Source organism: Lissotriton vulgaris, chromosome 3_1 (genome assembly GCF_964263255.1).
Source record: "Lissotriton vulgaris chromosome 3_1, aLisVul1.2, whole genome shotgun sequence".
Classification (NCBI taxonomy): domain Eukaryota; kingdom Metazoa; phylum Chordata; class Amphibia; order Caudata; family Salamandridae; genus Lissotriton; species Lissotriton vulgaris.
Genome location: NC_141689.1, coordinates 1,005,837,818 through 1,005,862,966, shown reverse-complemented (window position 1 = coordinate 1,005,862,966; position 25,149 = coordinate 1,005,837,818).

The window sequence follows — 25,149 nt, the reverse complement described above, 5'->3', positions numbered from 1 at the left end:
TCTTTTAGTTATCCCACACAAAGCATGCTGCTGCTTCTGCCTTATTGATTGCAGCGCCTAAAAAAAAAGAAATTAAGTGAAGAGAAGAGAATGATATGGTCTACTAAATAATGTCACGGCACAACCAAGCATTGCATTGGTCCCAGAGAATAGTTAGGTACTTCTCAACTCCAGTGGTAGCAGAGGTTTTTCCCAGATACTGTATTGAGGTGACAGTGTCCAGCAGTTCACTAGAAGACATATACGTTTTGAACTGACACATGAATGACATCAGGGGCCTTGAAGCCCTATCAGTCTATGTAAATTCTCTCAATTCTGTGGATGTTTATATAATCCAAGAGGGAAATGTCCACAACACTCACATACTGTCCTCATTTAAGAGGTGCATACTCTTGTGACCTGGAGAACTGACTCGTTCCTCCTGCATAAGGACCTCATTGATCTGTTGGAGAAAAAATTGTGGGCTAACATTAGTTTTATTCTACCTCCACCAACAGGCCACACAACATGGTACCCACGTATAAGCTACGGCTGTCATGAAAGACTTCAATTGTGCATTATGCACACATCTGCCCCAGTATGACCTCTTACAAGTACGCCATGATATCTTGCTTCTTTTCAGTGAGCCATACATTTATTTACATTCCTGGGTTCCCATGTAATAGAGAATATATGGCAAGTGGAGATGGGTAGGACATCAATACCACTGATCACAGCATTTTGCACATGAGAGAAGGGTACCAGCCAAAAGCTGTGGCAGATGAAGATATGGATGAGGAACAAGATTTCTGCTGAGTAGGTGTCAGAACATGCTTACACAATAACCTGTGGATTTTTGACGAAAGCAGGGCCTATGTGAATCCTCCATGCCCCTATATGGCAACGATCTCTCTGAAAACAAATAAAGAAGTGTTCAATGTCAAACAAAGGAAAGGGGCTTGGATGGTACAGAGTAATGGTCAGGCAATAGATTTGACACTGTTATGGTCTTACTGCGACTCGCAGAAGAATATTCTGTAGTTGAAGGTGTACTTGCTCCTTAAAGATCATGTTTCGTCTCCAATGTATTCAGTAACCGTATCAAAAAATAAGAACCCTACATTAATTCAAAATCTTTTAACTCCACTTTTCTATTTATAGCACTTCTAAGTTTGAATACTTTCCTGAGCTAAATATAAACCTGTGTCAATGAAGTCAACAAAGAGCTTCTGTTCATAACAGTTTTACAACTGCTTTTGTTTATCCACACTAATATAATAAAGAGAGAGCCCAAACCTTTGAGGCGGGTAATCTCAGGAACCACAGCACCAATCACAACACCCAATACAGCGTTGGAAAGGGCAGTTGCAGCAGAAGGACATAGGCCATGCAGACGCCCACCATATACATTTAAAAGGTAAAAGAACCGTGCCAGCAAAGTAGTCCCTTGTGGGCGTGTCTGTGTTGTGCTGTGGGCGTGTGCTGGGGGGGCGTGAAAAACGCTGGGGGCGTGTGGTACGTTCTGCCCTTCATGCCATTTGTCATCTTGTGTGCTTATCCCACCCTGCTCCCTTTAAATACCCCTGCACCCCATAATCATAACCCACCCTTACTCCTTAAAATACCCCAACACCCTTAAACACTAACCCATCTTAACCCTATAAATATACCCTGTACCCCAAACCCAAACCTATCCCTAAACCCTAAAAATACCCCTGTACCCCAAAACCCAAACCTAGCCCTGAACCCTACAAATACCCCTGTACCTCAAAACCCAAACCTACCCCTGAACCCTAAAAATACCCCTGTACCCCAAAACCCAAACCTAGCCCTGAACTCTAAAAATACCCCTGTACCCCAAAACCCAAACCTAGCCCTAAACCCTTAAAAAACCCCTGTACCTCAAAACCCAAACCTACCCCTGAACCCTAAAAATACTCCTGTACCCCAAAACCCAAACCTAGCCCTGAACCCTAAAAATAACCCTGTACCCCAAAATCCAAACCTACCCCTGAACCCTAAAATACCCCTGTACCCCAAAACAGAAACCTAGCCCTGAACCCTAAAAATTCCCCTGTACCCCAAAACCCAAACGTAGCCATGAACCCTTAAAATACCCCTGTACCCCAAACCCCAAACCTAGCCCTGAACCCTAAAAATACCCCTGTACCCCAAAACTAATACCTATCCCTAAACCCTAAAACTACCCCTGTACCCCATAACCTCAAACTATATCTGAAACCTTAAAATACCCAAACACTCCAAAACATATACCTCAGTACCCCAAAACATATACCCCTATACCCATACTTACCTTATCCAAACATTAAAAAACATGCTTTTACCATTCATGCATTGACAACGAATTTTGTTGTAAATGTATGCGTGGTAAAAGCATATAGAATGTAATGCCATGCTTTATAATGGCATTGCGGAGTCATGGTACTTTCGTAATGAAAGTATGCGGAGTGATGGTATGCGGAAAGAAAGTTGCGGAATAATGAGTGTTTACCCTCTCCCTGTAAGTACATTGGTGGCTCGGCGGCCCACATCTCCAGCAACATACTCATATTTTTTCACCACCCATTTGAAAAATGCACAGGTCTCTCTCATTGATGGCCAGCACCGACATACACTTTTAGACACACCTCCTGCCACAAGTTCTAGAATTGCGAACTTTAGAGCTGGGGAGCTACGATCGAATCTCAGCATCAGCTCAACATCCTGTGATTCCAAGCAAATCACTTTGTCTCCCCGTGCCTACCACAAATGAATGTGTTCTTCTGTAATGTGAATTGTGCTCATGCCATGTTGTCGAGTTCGCCCTATATAATATTGCAAGGAAAAATAAAGTAGGGAAACTCGAGTTCACACACTACTAAACGCGCACTCTTAAGTGCATCAGCAGTGCACTGTGAATCGGATCGTTTCGCAGGCCTGTCACAGATAACAAATGCTATCAAAACGAAATCCTACAAAACAATATACTTCTGGCCGGCAGCAATTCATACCCGGACAACGTCGGGACGGGCTGCTAGTCTCATTATATTCATATACAAACTATCTTAGAATTGTGAACATTTGACCTCTTAGCTATTTAGCTTAAAGCTAACTCATAATCTTTCGGTTTTAAGCTAATTTACTTTATCTAAGTTCACATCACTCAGACCAGATGGCTCCCTTCACTATTGTTCAGTAGATGTTTTCTTTTAAAACTTCCTTCACAACTGTGTGATATCAATAAAAAATGTTTCGATTGATTTAAAACCCGAAACTAATAACTGTATCTAGTCTTAAAAAGAGTCAATACGTTTTTAGAGATTTCCTTTCCTGTTAGAATTAAGAGTTCCCAGGTCAAATGTTTGTGGAACTCCCAAGAATCTTGAGAGTTTCTTTGTTTCAGAGTCTGCCACCTTCGGATCACTATTTCCCAAATTGGTCTTGATTTTACTGGGAAGAGGAAATTAGGGATTAAAGCACTGGTGAAGGCAGAAGGCTAGTGCAATTAATTTGGGCTCTGGTTGCAAAATTGGTTTGTGCACATTTAATACACCCAGATTTTTTGCTTTCCGTTTCATCCAGTTTGTGACTTTTTGTACTGTGGGTTAGACTCACTACTTGTCTCACCCATGGTAATCATACTTAAATGGACTTCACGTATTTACCTCCAGTGTCCGCCTTTTAAGGTAAGGTCACTGCGATGCAGTTAAAGTAAGAGGCCCTTGGTTTGTTACATTTGAACATGTGTATACATGCATATGCACACATGCAGTCTGAGGATGTGAGAATATTGTTATGCGCAGCCTAGTAACTGTGCACAGGTAGCCTCGCACAGAGGGTGTTCTGCAGGGTTCTATATAGACCTTCCTATGACCTGGATTAGATATAGACTTGGGGTAGACCTCAAGGGATTGCTAGGCACTCACAAGTAAAGGCAGTATGGTTTACTGTTTTGTCTGTAATGACACTGTATTACAATCAGGAGGGAAATCTAGCTTAGAGGGCAGTTTCCCTTCCCTTAGGCCTACAAAGTCCAGTGAGATATGAAACTGTGGTGAAACAAGTGCTCCCATTCTCACTACATGGCTTCCAAATTCATACATGTACTCTTTATGGGTGGTCCAAAATCTTTATTTATCTCTGGCTCATCTCAGGATCAGAGCTCAGGCCTTTTGTCACCCTGCTGGGACAAGTTAATTACTCTGCTCTCCAGCAGAGGGAATAAATGCCTCCTCACCTAAAAGGAGTAATTAACAGCATTTCTCTCTGCTCCTGATCAGGGAGGGGTGGTGAACAAATCTGCATCTGTTAATTAGCTGTCACACTATACGAGGGTAAGGCAGCCCATGGTCCATTTAACGAAAGAGGAAGTTTTTATGGGAAAGGCCCCTTCAGTGATGTCAGCAATGGTGGAGCGGTAGCTCCCAGATGAGATGTGATCAGTGTCATCTGGATGGTACCATGTTGGATAGTCCCAGCATGTGTGCTAGAGGGTTAAGACAAGGGGGTAGAGGGGGTAGAGGTGATGTGGCACCCTAAGATTAGCCAAGGGTGTCTGGCTTTTAGAACCTTCGACCCCCATTTAAAAATGTTTGCACAAGAGGGAGAAAGGGCTTTTTGTGCTGTGTTTTTCATTGGAACTGGACAATGGCGACAGTCATGGAGAACTGGAAGGACAAACCCCGAGATTCCCTAAAGAACTAAGGGCACTATTAACCCAGGACCAGTGGGTCTCTCCAATGTCCAGGAAGGTTGGCCCTCTGTCACCCCATGAGGACTAGATGGGGGATGATCTGGATGTTTATACCAGCGACCAAGAGCAGGAGAACAACTGATGCAAGGAGCCAGTGGAACCAGCTCCCTGTAACTTATGCCATATTTCTAGGGAAGGAGACACCGCTCCTGGTGAATAGGGATCTCCATCAGGAATAAAATGAGCCCAGGATCAGCTAAATTGCCGAACTGGGTCCCATATATGGCCTTTTTAAGGTTGTGGCCTTGTATCTCTTCTGAGAAACTGTGCAAGTGGCACTTCTCTTCAAGATCTGAAATTACCCTGGAATGGGCCAGGGCCTGGAGGTATGTGCAAGATTGATTTACACATTTTTCATTTGAAGAGCGCATGGGACTGCTTTTACCCACATTTTGCGTTACCCTCAAGGGACACCATCTCCCTGGGGGCTGATGCAGAAAGATGAAAAGGGGGTGCTGTTATGCCCCCAGTCATTTGGTGAAAGTGCCTGTGGCCCCATCTCCATGCCCCTGTACACTGGAGAAAATGGGGTTTTCAGGGGTGGTAGGCAAAGTCATGTTTCACACATCCAGGGGGTTTCAGGGTCTTAGAAACACTACTTGAGGGTCAAGACTTACTCCAGCAGAGGGCACCAGCAAGGTCCAGGTCAGGTCCTGTTAGAACGGCTCTGCTGAGAATCTTCAGGAAAGGCTTCTTGCAATTTCCTTTGCCCCTTAAGTGTGAACAGGTAGCTATCCGTCTGACCATTGGAGTTCTCTTCTTTGTCCTGGGTGAAATATGGAGCAGGTCCAGTCCTTAAGGGCTCATCTTAGGCTACAGACAGCGGGTCCAGTCCTTTCTCATTCTTTACATGGATCAGAAGTGTTCTGAGGATGGTGTCAGGGACTGTCACATTTATGCCTTGAACTAGCTTGTGGGTGGAGTTGCCTCCTGCCCCCTCCCTAACCTATGGAGCAAAGGTTACTAGTAGTAACCCTACCTACCTTTGCAATAGTTCTTGTCTGCCCTACTGAAAACAATCCCATGGGGCCCCTCACTCCCAAAATGGTGAAACCTGTATCCTATATTGCAGGGCAATATCCCAACCCGAGGTGTGACCAATATATTAAGTAGTCTCTCCTCTTTGGTCACTCCATACCAGTACTGGGACATCTCCTCCCCCAATAGGTTTGGTGCCTGGAGGGGCATGTCCAGGTATCGTCTGACATTTTCTTGTGACAGGGGGCCCCTTTGAAGTAAATTAAGTCCCTGGATATAGCTCAAATGGTCGTCCTGGCAGAGGAAGGAAAACCTCCCTCACATCCAGCCCTTATTTTTCTCTGGGAGCAGTTTTCACACCTCATTCAGAGCTATTCACCAGCTGATGACAATTAGAAGGCTCAAGTAAAAGTAGATTTTAGGAATTCAAGCATCGAAAAAATAACTTTCTTAAAGTTTTACCTAATACTTATTAAAATATGATTTGACCATTGAGTATGGCTTCTGATAAATATTAAAAAGTGTTGTTGAATCTTTTTTTAGCCAATTCTTACCTTGAGATCGTAGAATTCACATTTAAGTTTGCATTGTTTCCCAGTGTATCTGTATGCACCAGTCATATTTTCTAAAGTAAAAATACCATTTGGGGACTAGCCACTGTAAGGATTCTTCCCATCAACTTTAGCTTGATTGATGTTACCAATAGTTTATTAAGACTTTTTTACTGGTGTGCATCGCTTTTTGTGACTTTGTACTGGTGGAAAACCTTGATAAGTCTCGCCCTGGTACTAGTCTCTGCTGCAAAAACACTTTTGCCTTGGACTTATGAATATCAGTGAGTATTGGCCACATAATATCAAGCAAGATCCATTGGTAGGAAAGGGGAGAGAAAAGGCAATTTCTGGACATCCGTGCGGAGATATTTGCTTTGTAAGAGGACCGTACACCTGCTCATAAGACCTAAGTACTGAGACAGTAGATGGTTACACAAATTACCAATGAAGCATGTACACTACATATTGGCTCTATGAAATGGATCAAAAGGCCTGAAATGTCTGGCCTGACTGAGCAGGAGAGAGGAGAGTGTTTGACACAGCCACAAGATTGAAAATTACTACGAGGCATATAAATGGGGAGGTATGGTAATGGTGGAACGGTTTGCAGATTATCTCCAGATCTTATTAAAAAAAGAACAGGCTGTGCTGTGATGAGAACGAACTAGCTTTGTCTCCAACTGCCTTATATGTTGCCTCAGAGTCATGAAATGGAAACAGACATTACAGAAGAGTAAATATGGGTGCAATATCCCAACTGAAGTCTGGGAAGACCCTTAGTACAAAGAGTTGACAATTGGATTTTCATTAAACTAACTGCATACGTGGCAGTTGAACCAATGCTGAATATGTTCCTAGAATCCTTTGAAATGCACAAGAGAGGTAGGGACAAATGTGGTTCTTAACTATTTTGACTACTGCTAAACCCCCACTGAGTGATTATTGGAAGCCAGGGAGTCTACCTACTGCAATCTGCATGATTTGAACCTCAAAACAATACACAAAAATATAAATTGTAATTTTAAATGGAAGTTTGAATCTTTTCAAATGTGGTTCAATTTATAAAAGATAAAGACATGTTAGATTCTAGCATATCACTTTTTCTTTTTTGCTCTCAATGCACACTATGGGGGCGATTCCGATTCGGTAAAATCCAGTCCGAATCGCCGTACGGAGCGTTTTTCCCATATGATTCGTATCCAGAACCGTCCCGTACGTACAATGTAGTACGATGTGTACCCAATGCAGTTTTCCATACGAATCATACCAAAGACCATACGAATCAATAATCCATACAGATCGCACTCTGAACCCGCAGTACGCGTTGTTCGTACGTATCGCAGCAGCTTTGTACGACCCAGCAAGTACGATTCGTGTCGACAACACTCCGTACAACTCTTTTTTTACGGGACCTTAAAACGTCTGTAAAAGCCAATTTTGCCTCGAAATGCGTACGATATGGACCCCCCTGGGTACGGTGCGTACACCCCATGATAGCAGGGGTACGGTGCATCGGGGTATGGTGTGTACATCCCTAGAGTTCAGGGGTACGGTGCGTATGTCCCCGTGCATACACCCCATGATCGTAGGTGTACGGAGCGTAGGGGTACTGTTCGTACTCCCCAAGGTCGTAGGTGTACGGTGCGTACACCCTGTGCGTACACCCCTTGAGTTTAGGGGTACAGTGTGTTTGTGAATGTGAGGCTCTCCATATGAATTGCCTATACGTATCAATATTGGGAACCTAACCAAGGGAAAGCAATGTACCACAACAGGTTTTCTAACTTAGAAGGCAATAATAAGACTAAAGCGTACACATTACAGAAACAATTCTATCCAACTGAAGCTTGCACATTACAAAAATAGCTCAGTGGTTTGCAGCACATGAATAATAGGCTGTAACTGCATATTGGTTAGACACATTAGGCTAACATATTCACAACATCATTAGAACATTCTGCGACAGGAAAATTACAATCTATCAAGATCCTGCTAGTTCCCAAGACTCATGCTAAGGATACCAATTTAATTGTTGACCTCCTGTTTCCTGTTTTGTTTTTTATGTACATATATACTTTATTAATGTTCTAATATTATTTCATTTTGTTAACTGTTGCAGACCCCCCTTAGAGGGGGTTGTGGACCCCATTGGTCTGTAGAACAGAGGTTACGACCTACTGGTCTAAACCACAGGCAATTGCCCTTGGTAGCATTCCACCCTATTGCTTTTCACTCATAGAGCCACTATAGGCAGAGACCCACATTATGAAAATCAGTACTGATCCTCTGTCTATAATAGAAACAGCCCATCCTGACGTGCCAGGCAAAGCACTCTCCAGAACAGAAGGAATCACATCCATACATACATAGGGGAACAACAACCTCCAGAGAAAGGATTAAGACATCTTAGAGCCGCAAGGAAGGGGCACGTTGCAACCACTAACAACACTTAACAGCAGCATACCCCTTCCTCATACAATCCCCCGAACATGTAGGTTAAAAGCAGCCTGTACCTATGGTGCCCCCATGCACACACCAATGGCACCCCCATGCACACATCAAGAGAGACAGGGCCTTGAAAAACTGGTGGCACTCATAAAACCCTAGAGAAAAACTGATATGATCCATCCCTATAATCAAAAGACCACTCCGTAAACATCCTACACTAATCCAAGCACCCAGTAAATATGAAGGCTCATAAAATAGATTAATTCACCTTATTACCCATAAGCCATCTTTAAGCTTTCCCCATCAAAAGGATACAACGATCTGGCCACCTTCAGGGGCCTCAATAACATTTTCATAAATGGATTGTGCAAAACACATCCCTGAGGGAAATGCAGGGACCCCGAAGAAAAGATCATTAAAAACGGCACACATGCTTTTCACAAATGAACCAAGTTCCTATCCAATAGGTCTGAAATCGAACCTCCAAGTTCACCACCTTTTTAGCCACCACATGATCACCACAATGCGGATCTAAAGTGTGCGTATCAAACTTACAAACTGCACTTTGAACTTTTTGATTGAACTGTTGAACAAAAACTCCAATCACCAGATGACCACAGACATTTCGTATGGAACCTTATCAAAGACCTGCAATGTTTATTCACATGTTATGTATTTTTGCACTTCTATGTACCCTCTGTCTAGTTTGGGTGCAGCCTCACCTATTTGCTGCTAAAGAACCGCCTGGCCAAAAGGAGTCTGTTAAGAAACTAACATAGCGCTGCATAGGCATCTCTCACATGTCACTTATAATTACACCGACCCAAACACTCGCATTCCATATGCCTAGAAAGGACCCTTTTATACAACATGTGGCATCAGCTCATGACCAGCGTGGGGGCTAAGACATCATCCAGGTTGTGTTACTTCTGTTCACTAATAGCACATGCAGTAGGTTCAGATAAACTTTACTGGTCCAAAGAGGTAGCCCCTGAAGAAGCAAAACGCCTTCCCCACTTATACCTATGCAGAATTAGGACCAAAATCCAATCCAACAAGGTAGAACCCCACATAGTAGGAGTATATCTGACCCATTACACAACCAATTTACCAGTTCCCCTGGCCTAGCAATATTCAAACTGAGCTAGACAAGATCCGCAGAAAGGGCAACACAGGGGAGAATACTGTTTGGCTCAAGACTTCCCCGAGAAGAGATTCTTGGAGGTAGCAAATCCCTCAACTTAATGCCAAAACACGTCCACTCCTGCCTCCATTTGTGGTCCAAGGGTGGCGCTTAGCGTACCTGGGGCAGTCTTCTTTAAGAACAAGTGGACCCCCAACATAGAGTTCCTTTGTAGGGACATCCAGCTAACTGATAGTAAGGGAATTGGGTGTCATAGGGGAGGGTTGAATGAAAGCATAGACTCCCCATGACAGGAAATCTGGGATACCAAGGTGTGTGGATACACTTGGCTAGAAGGGAAGGGACAACCCCTAATTGTGTGGAAACTTACACTGTATTCTTATGTTTTAGCGGTAAAGGAATGCTTCCACAAGGCACAAATGAAGACTAAGGAATATTCCTGCACATTTCAGATATGCAATGGGGCACCTCCATGCCGATGGAAATCTACTGGCAGTGTTGAGAATTTGTCTACACTCAGCTCATCCCTGGATGGTGCAGACTCTGTTCTCTGGCAACCATACACACCCCTAACCTGGCCAAACACAGAGAAGAACCATTGGATTTATACCTGCACATGCTAAGGAAGAAGACAACCTTGGTGCATCAAACTCTGGAAAAAAAACCTGCGATTTATTTTGGATGGCCTCAGTACATGGACATTCCAGATGAATTGAATCACAAGGATCAGCGGCGGGGTCCATACACTTATTCACCATGCAGACAAAAGCTAATGCCTGCTCGCTCAAATCACTTTTTACCAGGTGGGAAAGGCTTAAATTGTTAAACAGCACTGAGCTGGGACTTAATTTGATCAAGGGAAAACTGAGATCAATCCGCCTCATGGTGAAGCAGCATCGGTACATGTTAAACTTAATGACAGCAACATGGGGGTATGTGCCTAGATTGGTGCTTCTCGTGTACATTTATCCCAGTAAATGACCTGGATAAAGGGACATTGACTCTTGCCATCCAAGCACTGCACCATTTACAAGAGATATGCATGAGGAGGGCGGTGCCCTGGACCAGGAGTGGTCCTTGAATTGGATCTCCTGGCTTCCCTGGTGGCTTATCAGTCTGTGTTCATTGTTACTGCCACTTATCATTATGTTCCCATTTTTGTGTGGTTCTGTACAGTGTGGGATTTCATGCTGTAAAAACGCAGTGCTTAAATTGGGTAGGTTACAAGTAACTAGGGAAGTAGTAATTGTCAAAACCGAAAAATCCCAATAAAGTAACTGTCATAAAGAATGGGTTAGATAGTGTAGTTGAAAATTCAACTGGAGGAGGGAATGTTAATATTGAAAAATTCAAGGCCGATATGAATATCAATATATTCATGTATACAAATGAAATAGCATCTTTATTGACAAATATGCCTGTCGTGAACTCCATGTCAACCCAACTCAGAAATATGTAGTTAGGCATGCCCTGTAACCAAGTCCTGAGGTCACTGATTAACAGGTAACAGGTGGCGTGGAATGTAGCTGGCAGACAAACGCAAAAACAGGAAATCCCAGATCAATCCCACAGATAGGCGCAGTGACGCCACAATGGTTCAGGGAGATTGTCCCCAATAAAGCGCACATGGCCGGAGGGCTGCGGCATTACCAAAGCACCATAAAGTCAGATGCCACATGGAGTTAGGACCACATAGCCAATCAGGAAGCAACACACAGTACATGGAGTGATCACGTGCTCCCCATGCCGGACATCTGGACACATTACTCACTGGACGTATTGTGTCCACGCAAGGTTGAGGCCCATCTGGATTCCTATCCAACACATTACTTTATGGTTCCAAAGACAGAGGTTCACATTTCTTACTAAAAATGATTGCCTTAACTATTTTATTGCATTCAATGAACTGTATAAAGACCCATGTTTCACCGATTGCAAATTGAGACAGTCCTCAGACCATATGCCTGTGATTGCTCCCGGCTGAATTGTTTAATTGAATGAACTGTTCCTGTTTTGCGAAATGCCTATTGTCTCTTGTTTTTTCAAGGTTTTTTATGTACAGGCAACATTAGGCCTCTGTTGTGAGACATAGCTTAGATCCTGTGGCACATCATGCAAGGGACCGATGACTAGATGTACCCTAGCCATGTACCCTAGACACCTAGGGCACAGTATCAAACATTCACACGTTGCTGAAACAAATGCCTGCAAACAGTCCATACGACCAACAATTGCTCTGGGTAGCATTCAAGACCATAGTGTTTGCTGCCTATGTGTGGAATGTGTTTATTGTGTTGCCTGTAATCACTTGCCAAGTGTATCTGTTAGAAATGGTATTCCAGGTTGGCTGAAGTATCCACCTAGGCCAGGCAGGAACCACCAATCAAGTCAGGGTAAGCTAGATACACACTAAAAGATAACCCATGCTCACCATCTGGTAGCTTGGCACAGACCAGTCAGGCATATCTAAAGGGGCAATGTGTAAAGTATTTGCACGACACACACACACAGAGAAAAACAATGAATACACCACAAACATACGACACACAGGTTTAGAAACATAGAGTATGTTATTCACTACAAAGCAAGACCAAAATCATAAAACTCCAATCTATAGAAGCTGCTATATTGAATTTTAAAGGAATACATTTGGTAAAGCGCTTCAAAGCCAGTAGCACTAAACAGGTCACTTTAGGTAGTGCTGGACCTGGGAAAAGTCAAAGTTCTGGCTGACCGCAAAAGAGGGTCTGCCGGCTACAGGACCCTCCCAGGCCGGATGAACAAAGTACCTTTCATAGTGGCAAACAGCAAGGTGTGTCGTGTTGGTCTTCTCCACACACTGAAGGTGATGCATCAGTTCCAAAGATGGGTGCCAGAGTTGGGAGGCATCAAGTGATGCACCGGTTTGTGTCAGTAGAGAGGAGGGGACCCAGTAGCCCCACTGGCTAGTGACCGTGTGGTCCCCTTGGTGCACTTTCCGGGGACAAGTAGGTCACCCCTGGCACCCTGCCCCTCAGTTCATGTGGAAGAAGAGAGAACTGAAGAAGGACTTCCCTGAAGCCCTTGAACCTCACACAAAAAATCCTGCATCATCGAGAGAACTGCACCTGCTGCACTTTTGGGCAAGCAAGACTGGGACTGGGACTGGGACTGCGGCTCTTGACCTTTGAAAAAGTTGATTTTCAAGCTTAACAAAGACCAGTGAATCCGAGGATCAGTCTATTGATCTCCTGTATCTAGCTCCACGACAATGAGAGCTGAAAGAGCCCAAACAGACAAAGTGGTAGACACTAAGGATGTTTTACCACTACTCATTGAGAGGCACAACAGAGGGCAAATGAAAAAGAGGCAAAACCTGCACCCAAGTCTGGCGGATCCGAGAGTGCACTCTAAAGGTAGATTCATCATTCCCAAGGGATTTCAACCCCCACCAAAGTGTTTGCATCCAACTGCGGTTCTGCATGACCAGTAGTGCAGCATCGACTGTTCAGCTACTGCAATGTAGAGAACTTTGGGGCCTTCTTTTGAGCATATCTACCTGTATTTTTAAGCATCAGGACCACTCCATTGACTTCTATGACGGTTGTCCTCAAAGTTTGTAACTTGCTTCAAAAACACTCCACTGCCCAGGTAACTGTCCAAAATATCCTTTTTGGCCCTCTAGACCTTATTCCTGCTGTATTTGGTCACCCATGTCAGGTCAGAGTACTTGCACTAACTTTTAAAACATTTTGAAAGTTTACAAAATTTACTTTTGCCATTGCTTGTTTGCGGTTGCATTTAAAAGTGATAAACGTTCTAAAATCTGTATCTCCTGAGCCCTCCGGAGGATTTTGATGATCAAAGTCTCTAGAAATTCATAAAAATACACCTATATGTATACATTGTTGGTGTGGTGTTTTATTGGTGTGTGATTTTCCTGTTTTGTTGTTTGGTGCTGGGAAATGCTGTACACTAAGGGACATAGTAACAATCGGCAGCGTTAATTTTCGCTGACCGCTGTTAGCGTGAGGAAATCTATTGCTGGCTATCGCTGGCGATAAGCTCCATGTTAGCGTTGTATTAACAATGCTTGACGCCATGGAGATAAAAATCCCAGCGATAGCGGGGATTATTGCCGTTTTCAATGGAATATCGCTGGTTTTCCAGCGATATTCCATTGAAAATGGCGATAGCCTTGTTGATAGGGCCTGTGGTTTTAGCCACATAATCCACGCCCCATTACAGGTATGCCTAAGTCAGAAATTTAGAAGACGTTAAATTTAAGCTCCTGTTAGTGATATAAATAGCAACGCTAATGCTGACGGGGCCTCGTTGTTAATATCGCGAACCCCCGTTAGCAATTGATTTCCCTGAAGTATTCCCAGACACGCCTACCACACACCTACCTTGCATCTCATTAGAGATGCGAGGCAAAGGGATAAAAAATCCAGTTGCTAAGTGTTGAAAACCAACTCTAAGTGGCCTTGTTGATACGGCGATATGGTTATCGTCGCTTAGCGTCCGAAAACGGACGCTAAAGCGGCGATAATGAATTTATCGCCGCCTTGTTAATATGCCCCTAAGTTCATTTGGGAGGCCTTACTGTTCACAGCCACAGCTAACCAGAGTTGCGTTTAATGTTTTGTAAACAATACTGACTGGACCCAAGACAGTGTCTATGAGTGTACTCCAATAAGGCCCCACAGATGTATTACATAGTACAAGGGGTGGGCGGAATTCTTGGAGTTTTACACCCTAGAATTCAGCTCAGTTACATACAAACTCTGTGCGATTCAGATGAGATCCCTCCACCCTTAATCAAAGCTAAGAGCCAAGTTCCATAGCTTAGTGGGGCACCCTGATCTCAGTTACCGTTGCACAGATCAGAGGTAAGAGAAATCACCAGCATTCCATAGTATCCTGACCTCGGCAAGGGTCATGTCCATCACAGTCCCCACGCTAACACCTATATTCCACAGTGGGGTATGCTGACTTCATCTGGGATCCCATACATTTAAGGGGCGGAGGACCCACCAGCACTACAAAGCAGGGGCACCCTGACCACGGCTGATGTTAATAACATGCGCATTCCATTATGAATCGAGTTTGCATGGTGTGGAGAGGCATGGCACGATTGTTAACATTTTAAAGTCTTGCCTGTTGTCTTAATTCTTAACTGAATGTTAGTAAAGGGTTTGCTAATCGCGTTTAATAAAGAGTAAACCCCTCCCTCTCCAGAATCACTGGGCTCCCAGCTCTGCTAAGAGAGAGCGCTGTCTGTTCTGATCATTACGGACCAGTGCACCTCCCAACTGGGAGCTCGAACACCTCACTTTTTGTAGAGGTCAAGAAGAGACCCTGTGTTCCTTGTGATCTGTGTGATGCAGGATCAAACTCATCACTTTTTGTGAATGAGCTTTCCACAACGGTCATGTCTTGTCTTCTTGACCAGCCCTCCTAGAAGTGTTGGAGAACATGGCTGCCACAACACAGCTACCTTGGCTGGGCATCTTTCATCTCTTGTCAGGTACTACCTCCTACGAGCTTATTCTCCCCACTGCATTACCCATTCCTCGTTGTCCCATGCACAAGCCTAACGATACAGGGCCATATTATTAAAAGATTCTGCATTGCAGCTGCTTGCATAAACACAGGCACAAGCACATCATTAAAGAAAAAGACCTTTTGCAAAATAATGCAACCCTAGGAGAGTGTACAGAACACTCTAGATCCTCCAGCATATAGGGAGCCCAGCATGCTTTGAGTAAGTCAGCACACTCAGTTCAGCGTCATCAGTGTGCAAAAGTTCCCAGAGAAAATAACAACAATAACACAGTGTGAAGACATAGGGTCTCTGCTTAATCGTGTATCATTTCACAAGTACTGCTGTGGCAAACTGAACTGGTGGTGACCATCATGGCAGCGGGAATCCTCTGAGGCACATTGTGCCCTCTGCAGCTTGGCTCCTGCACTGTCTCAGCCCTAAGCTCAGCCTGAAATCCCGGGACAGCTCTGACTCCTGCACCGTTCTGCATGCAGCGCTCCCGCCTACACCATCACAAGCTGAGAACGTGAATCAGAAGAGCCGCTGTCATTCCCCACCATCAACACTGCTTGGTCCTCTCACAACATGGCGGGCTCAGATTTCACTGATCGCAAGATGCAAAACACCCTCAGTTATGCTTCAATCTTTCAACATTAACCTTTGCCTATGAAAATTGTTTTTGAAAATGCAAAATAAATTGCATTCCGCAGTCGGCAGCATTTGAACCTAGGCGGGGAGACCCCAATGGATTTCTAGGGGTGGTGGTGCCGGTAAACTCTGCTAGGGGGCAGTTGGTGTAATTTTTGCCATACTCTGCACTCCGCCGCAGTAAGGTCTGGCAAAACTCTACGTACTCCGCCAATAAAGAACACCCAGATCCTCACATGTGTGGCCAATGGTAGGATCCAGAACTTGTATTTAGCTTTAATAGACAATTAATAAGTTCATAACCTCTGATAAGTGACTGTCAACAATTCACAATTGAAAAAATGTTCTCGAGTTTGACAAGTTCTGAAAACATCCAAAGATACCTGTTCTCTAGCAGAAAAGCCTCAGTAGATTAAAAGTTTTTTCTACAAAAAGTCTTCAAAGATGGAGAGCAGGAGAATCAACCTGGCTACCCTGCCCACACTGAAGATCACTACTATGAGATCACTGTGCAGGGAGATAGAAATTTACCTTGGAAACACTACATCCAAGGAAGATCTTGCAAGGCCCTCAAAGGTTGGGAAGAATCAAGGAGGGCCCAGATCCAAATGGAAGATGAGATCACCTCCACCGATAGTGTAGATGAAGGAGGCAAAGTAGAGTTTGAGGACCAGGAAGTAAATGGTGGTGAGGGTGGAGGCTCCACCATCAGATTAAGAGGTAACTCTTTATCTAGGAGTGAGAAGAGCTCTTCTTTGGTGAAGAGGCCATAAGACCTAACAGCCCAGCTCTGCCTCTTGGAGATCCAGGAAAGGAAGCTGACCTTGGAGGAGAAGAAATTGGCCCTAGAAGATAGGAGGGTCAAGCTGGGGATTAGACCCCAGGAGAATGGAGGCAGCAGAGAAGCAGAGGTAATACCAGGTGGTGCCTATGATACCAGGTTGCCCAAAGCAATTGGTCCTAAATACACTAAGGGGGATGACAGAGACAAGTGCCCAGCATCCTATGAGAGAACTCTTGGGATGAGGAGGGTGAGAGCACAGCACTGGGAGGTTCCTTACTATGGGAACTGATGCCTACAGTAGGGAGAGATAGATTGCTTACACTTGAAGATGAGTAGGCAAAACCTTACACCCACATGAAAGAGGCACTCACTGAGTTATTTGGTCTCACCCCTAAGAAGTATAGACATACTTTTAGAAACATACACAGGGGAGCAACACAGACATGGGTAGTTTTTGTAGATTTCTTCAGTGAAATCACTAGAGGGCTAGATTAAGGATAACAAGGTTGATACCTATGAGGATTTATACAATTTACTGGTAAAAGAACACATTTTTACAAACTGTACCTCAGAGAAGTTATACCAGCATCTGGTAGACTCTAAGCTATTTTGCCCTTGGGATCTGGGGAAGGTAGCTGATGAGTGGGTGAGTTCTAGAGTACCCAAGAAGTCCAAAGGAGGTGACAACAAAAAGGTGGGACAAGTCCCTATTCAGGGAAAGGATGGAGGCAATTTTAAAAAGAGTGAGAACCCGAAAGTGGCCCTAAAAGATGCCCAAGGTGGGGAGCCCAAAGCCACATCCCTGGTGTGCTATGACTGTAGACAGCCAGGGCACATGGAGGGAGAGCCTACATGCACAACAAAATAAGCCACTGGTGATAGTTCCAAGGAAAGTGCCAGTGTAGAGGTTGGGGTGAAAGTTGGCTCTGGGTATTGCATGGGTTACACTGAAGCTACATTAGTTTCCTTGGATGATGAGGAAATGTAACCCTTGGCCCACTGGCCTGTCAGTTTGATAAAGTACAGGCAGTGGCCAAGAATCAATGGGGTAGAACGTTAGGCCTTGCTGGATACAATTGCCAGCATAATCATGGTCATGGCTAAGCTGGTTTCCCAAGCCAGTTTCTACAAGATGAAGTGCATGAAATAGTGAACTATTCCATAGCTGTGGTAGAATATGAGTGGGGAGGGGTTACTGGCCCTAAGAAAGTAGCTGTGTCTCCTGGCATCCTAGTGGAGTGTCTTTTGGGCACTGACCTTGAAATTTCTGCTTGGACAGAGGTGGAGAGAAGGACCGTGCAGCTATGCTGGGTATCCCTGAGTGAGTATGTGTCTCCACCAGAGCACAAAAGGCCTTAAGGGAGACTCAAGGGACTGTGGATCCTGAAAAGGTGGACCAAGTCCCTAGCAACAAGAAAAGAGGGTGGAAGCCTGGGAAGGCTTCTTCAAAATGTCCAGAGAACTATTAGGAGTCTAACTCTCAGAGGGAAGTTCTGGTCTCTGAAGAGGAGGAAGCTGCTCTGAAGTACTTGCCTGATAGAATTTCAAAGAGAATGGGGGCCTTCCAGAGAAGACTTAAGTAATTAACAGCAGACATGTCCTACTCTTGAACGTCTTAAACAGTTAGCTGTCAGACAGGAGGAAGGAGATGTCAGTGCTACCCATAAGGTATACTGAGAGGAAGGACTCCTTTACAGTTTGGCAAGGGACCCCAAACCAGGGGCAACCAGGAGAGTGGTGGTCCCTTAGCAGTTCAGCGAGTTCCTACTTAACCTAGCCAATGACATCCCCTTAGATGGACATCTGTGGCAGACTAAAACCTGTGACAGGTTGGTCAACCACTTTTATTAGCCTCAGTTGTCAGAAAAGGTGAAGGACTTCTGTCACCCCTGTTACCTGTCAAGCCAGTCGCAAGACAGATAGCAAGCCAAAGGTTCCCCTCATACAACTTCAGATGGTGGGGACCCCATTTGAGAGGGTGGGTATTGATATAGTGGGCCTGCTAGACTCACTTGCTAAATCTGGGCATAGGCTTATTCTAGTGGTAGTAGATCATGCAACTAGATATCTAGAAGTCATGCCCCTCAGGACAGTCACTGCCTCTGCAGTAGCTAGAGCCTTCATTGGTATTTTTACCAGAGTAGGTTTCCCTAAGGAGGTCATTTCAGATAGAGACACAAACTTCATGATTGCTTATCTGAAAGCAATGTGGTATGAGTGTGGGATGAGGGGGAGGGATAGCCATTATTCATAAAACTGAGTTGCAATGCACCCTTACAAAAGCTAACATATTGCACAGTGAAAGTGGCCAATTTACCATCAAATATGGACCGAGAAACATCATTAACGGCCTGTTAATATATCGCCCTCCTGGAGCAGCTGGTCAATTGGAAACCAATCTTTTTGAGTATATTACGCAACCAGCTCTACGCTATAAAAAGTTCATAATTTTAGGGGACTTAAATCTTTATTTTGAGGATAGGGAGTGCAAAGATGCACAAGAGGTGGCCACGGCACTGGCATCGTTGGGATTGAACTTACAATCGACTGCTCCATCCCACCAACATGGCCATCTCCTGGACCCCATCTTCGCCAACTGGGAAGGCATCACTGCCTTCCCTCCAGTAAAAATAATCTGGTCCAATCATTTTGCTATTCCATTTTTGATACATAATATTCTCATAAATAACAAAATCCCTAAGCCCCCTTCCCTTAAACGGAGAAACTAGAAGAAGTTTGATCAAGAAACCTTTAGACTTGCTCTCCTAAAAAATCCTCCCTTGCGAAGTAACTCTCTCCATGAAGCCTACGAAAATTATGAAAACTGGCTGTCCAATGCCTTAGATGAGATAGCCCCCTGGACATTTACGCCCCCTGTCAGGCAGTCTAAAACCGCTCCATGGTTTTCTGAAAAATTAAAACTAGACAAAGCCAGATGTAAAACGCTAGAGCGCAATTGGAGAAAGCATTACAATCCTGAGGATAAAATGCTTTATAAGACTGAACTCCATAAATATCACAAATTAGTGAGATCGGAAAAAAGCTGCCATCTCAAAAATAGAATTGCCTCAGCGGATAATACTACTAAAGAATTGTTTTCAATCTATAGAGAACTTACTATTCCTACTAGATTGGAAGCTCAGGACATATATTCGAAGGAGCTATGTGACTCCATTGCCGATTTTTTTGCCAACAAGATTGACAAAATCCATGCCACCTTCATAAAAGATGAGTCTAGTTCTAGCAAATCGACAGAAGTTAACAATAGCAACACGAGGACCTCAGATCTTACGTGCTTCATCACCCCGGAGAAACAAGAACTTCTCAGCATTGTTAACAGCATACAATCTGGTTCCCCGAGTGACGTATGCCCACCGACTCGCTGCAGAGGAGTCATGGAGTCTACGGTTATTGATTATATCAATCAAATTGTATCCCTGTCCTTTGAGGAATGTAAGGTATTAGATGCCTGGAAAATCGCCCAAGTAATCCCCCTGAAAAAAAAGGCCAACATTCACATCTCCCAACTCCAGAATCTCCGCCCCATATCCCTCCTCCCTTTTTGTGCCACGATTGTGGAGAAAGTGGTGAATATGCAGCTCATGAGCTATCTGAAGGATCACTCGCTCTTACATCCAACTCAATCTGGGTTTAGAGCCGGATACTCTACTGAGTCAGCCCTACTTTTCTCCACAGAGAGTCTTAGGCGCATAGTGGATGAGGGAGAAACAGCAGCGTTGGTACTATTAGATCTAAGTGCAGCCTTTGACACCGTGCTGCACTCAACGCTGCTGTCTCGGCTATCTGGAATGGGAGTAAAGGGGTCAGCCCTTGCGTGGCTGGGGTCTTTCCTGGCCAACAGAAACTTTCAGCTGCACCGCCCCCCCCTTCAAGTCTTCTCTGAGAAATGTGAGCCACGGGGTCCCTCAGGGCTCAAGTTTGAGCCCTACCCTGTTTAATATCTATATGGAGCCCCTGGCTCGCATAGTAGAGACTTATGGGGTGGGCATTGTCAGCTACGCTGATGACACCCAACTGATGTTCAAACTTACGCCCGACCACAGAGAGGATGCCACCAACTTCTCCAACTGCCTCTCCTCCGTGGCAGCTTGGATGAACAATAACTGCCTTCGCCTTAATGGCGACAAAACCGAGATGCTGGTGGTGGGAAAATCCTCCTCCGCATGGTCCCACATGTGGTGGCCAGCGGAACTGGGCAGTTTACCTTGCCCTGTGGCTTCGGTGCGGAACTTGGGCATAACGTTGGATTCTAACCTGTCATACAAACCCCATGTGAACAAAATCACAGCAAGATGTTTCAGCATACTGAAGGTCCTTCGGAAGGTACTTGATCTCCTTCCCATAGACTCAAGAAAGACAATCGTCCATGCCCTAGTCACCCCCCATCTGGACTATGGGAACGCCTTGTTATTGGGTCTGAGCAAGAAGAGCACTCACCAGCTCCAATGTGCTCAAAACGCCGCTGCGCGCCTTGTGCTCAAGTTACCTTGAAGAGCCTCAGGGAGACTGGCCTTGACCAGACTCCATTGGCTCCCCATCAGGGAGCGAATTAAGTTCAAGGCCCTTTGCTTCGCCCACCGCATAGCCCATGGAACTGGCCCAGGTTATCTGCATAGTTTACTTACTATACATCGCCCTACCCGGAATCTTATATCTTCTGGTACGATGATGTTTAAAATTCCTAAGATAACCAGAGCCAAGATGGGCGGCTCCTCGTTCAGATACCTGGCTGCCAAAGGCTGGAACAAACTCCCCATCGAGATACGGATGGAACCTTCTGAAACAAGATTTCAAGGAAAATTGAAAACTCTCCTCTTCCCCCGCATCTGATCCCCCTCTCTTCCCCTTGCCCCTGTCCGTTTTCCCCTGTATTCATTCCTCCAGGCTCCTTTGCAGTTTTCAGCATGGGGACACTCTGTTTTTGAGTAACCAGGCGCTTTATAAATGGCTTCTATTCTATTCTATTATATGTTCACCACACTAAACCATCCACAAGGTAATTAGCTGTTGAACGATTTAACAAGATCATAAAAGGCATGATCATCGGTTTACCGGATGAACTCAGGAGACAATTGGATATTCCAGTCGCATGCCTATTGTTTGCCTACAGGAAGGTCCCCAGAAAGTAGTAGGATTCGGTCCCATCGAATTGCTCTTTGGACACACTGTCAGGGGTCCTTTAACATTTGTCAGAGAAGGTTGGGAGAGACTTCTCAAAGAGCCCAAAGAGGACATTCTAGATTAGATTATGTACTAGGCTTTCACACCAGAACGGCAGAGTACATGAAGAAGGCAAGCAACAACTTGGAGGCCAGCCAGAGCTTGTCGAGCACTGGTATGACCAAAAGGCTTCCCTGGTGGAACACCAGGCTGGGCAATTGGTTTGGGTGTTCGAGCCTTTAGCATCCAGAGTACTCCAAGATAAATGAGCTGGGCCTTACTGTATCTTGGTACAGAAGGGAAAAGTCACATACTTTGTGGACATAGGTACTCCAGGACACCCCCATTGAGTGATCTAGTCAATAAATCTTTATACGGCTTAAATAGCCATGCAAGAATGCAACAATAATACAAATACTTATAAAACAGCCACAAAGAATACAATAAAAACATTCAATGTATCACAAACAACATCATCCATTTCCAGCCTGAAACAGATGGACATACAATAACATTAGGTACTTCATTAAAATTCAATTGCTAGGTCAATTAAGCTAGCCTCAAGTGCCAACATACAAAGACTGAACACACACTGAACAACATTACAAAAGAGAACTATAACCCATGTCACTTCCTGAATTAAGGTGCTGTTCTTGTGACCTTTATAGCTGCTAAACAAACCTCCCAGGTTTCCAGGGTAATTAGAACTCTATAACCTTCAAAACTCAAGTTACTAAGACTAAATTAAAATTACCTAATGACGATACAAGGCATCATTAAAAATTACAGTACAATTGCCACATCATCTAGACAAATATAAACAATATGTTAAAACAATTGATAAAATTCCAGGGACATGCAATTCTTAACATACAATAATTCAATTAAAAACAGCACAGGGAGCTCTTACTCGTATAGTTTTCTAATAGCCATAGAAACTTTTATCTAATTGGCTACTGCAATACAGATATATGCGTTAGCCACTGAGTGATCCATATGAAGAGGATCAAGTTACATCAATGCACAGCTGACATTACAATGCTCATGTTGACAGATGATGGTGATGAAAAAGAGAGGGAAACTCACCCAGACCTGATGTTAACAGAGGTCAAAGATGGTTCAGTGGAGGGGGTAGTCCTCTCTACCACTTTAAGTAGTCAGCAACAGAGAGACTGCTGCAACTTTCTTGGGAAATTTGATGACTTGTTCTCCTTGACCCTAGGTTTGACAACATGGTACACACATGATGTGCACACAGGGGACCGTTTACCTGTCAAATATAACATTTACAGACTGTCAGAACAGGTTAAGGCTAGCATTAAACCAGAGCTTGCCAAAATGCTAGTGTTAGGGGCGATTAAGCCCTTTAGTAGTTCTTGTGCCAGCCCAGTTGTTCTGGTTCCCAACCCCAATTCAAAACATCGTAAACCTGAGTTAAGATTATGCGTGGGCTACATAGGACTAAATACAGCCACAAAGACTGATTTTCACCTCATTCCCAGAGCTAATGAGCTCATTGATAGGTTAGGACTGCAAAATACCTGGGTACCTTAACCTGCCCTCAAGTGATTGACAGATAGCCCTGGCACCTGGAGCAAAAGATAGCTAGGCCTTTTTTACCCCAGAAGGCCACTTTCAATTTAATGTGATGCCCTTTGGTTTAAAAACTGCACTTGCCACCTTCCAGGAGGTTGTTGAGTGATGTACTTTCAAGCCTGGAAAACTTTACTCCAGCATATCTGAATAACTGTCTTTAGTCCCACCTGAGAGGATCACCTAGTTCACCTCAAGGAAGTGCTTCAAGCCCTACAACAGGCAGGGCTGACTATCAAGGCACGTAAGTCCCAGATAGAACAAGGCTCTGTAATGTACTTGGGCCACTAATTAGGTGGAGACCATGTACGACCTCTCCAACCCAAAACCAAGATAATTCTGGCCTGGGAGGCTCCAAGACTCAGACCCAAGTCAGGGCCTTTTTAGGTCTGACTGGGTACTATAGGAGATTTGTAAAAGGTTAGGGTACCATAGTGGTGTCTTTACTATGGCTAACCAATAAGAAACAGCTGAGGAAAGTCGTGTAGACTGACTTATGTCAACAGGACTAGAAGCACCTGGCTTTAGTAAAGATGCTTCAGAGCATGCAATTGGGGCAGTACTGTGACAGCTCAATGTCCAGGGTCAAGATCAACCAATTGTCTTTATTAGCAGGTGACTCCTTCCCAGAGAGCAGCATTAGGGTGCCATTGAGAGGGAAGCCTATGCTGTGGTTTGGGCCCTGAAGAAGCTAAGACTCAACTTATTTTGGACTCACTTCACAGTTCAAACTGACCACATGCCTCTCAGATGGTTGACGGAGATAAAAGGAGAGAACCCAAAACTGCTGAGGTGTTCCTTTTCCCTACTGGGTATGGACTTTATAGTGGAGCTGGGACTAACAATGCTTGGCAAAGGAACTTAGTGCACAGCATTTAACAGCCCCAAACAGTGAAATAAGAAAATCACACACCAATAAAAAGACACAACACTTTATAAAATAGGATTCTTTTTTGTGAAGTTTAAGAGATCTTGATCACCAAAATCTACCGGAGGGTTTGGGAGACCCAGATTTTAGAACTTTTTAGCACTTTTAAATGCAACCATAAACAAGCATTGTCAAACATAAAGTTTGAAAAGTTTGGAAAAGTTAGTGCAAGTACTCCATTTAGACATGGGTGGCCAAATCCAGCAGGAATAAGGTCCAGGGGTCCAGAAAGGAATATTTGGCCAGTCACCTTGCCGCCAGAGAATTTTTCAAGCATGTTCCAAACTTTACAGGGCAACTGTTATAGAAGTCAATGGGTTGTCCTGACGCTGAGGGATGCAGACAAAGATGTTCAAAAGGATGCTCAGGTTGTGGTGCGATCAATGGTGGTACCACGGTCCAAGAGAGATGTGTGTTGACTTTGCCCACAGAGATCTGTGTCCCTTGAAGTCCTCTTCTTTGCAGTAGCTGGACAGCCGATGCACCACAACTGGTTATGCTGCACTGCGGTTGAATGCAAACTCTTTCGTGGGGGTTGTTGTCCCTTAGGAACAATAAATCAATAAATCTGATTTTGGACAGCACGTCTGGGCCAGCCAGGCTCGGGTGCAGGTTTTTGCTATTTTGGATTT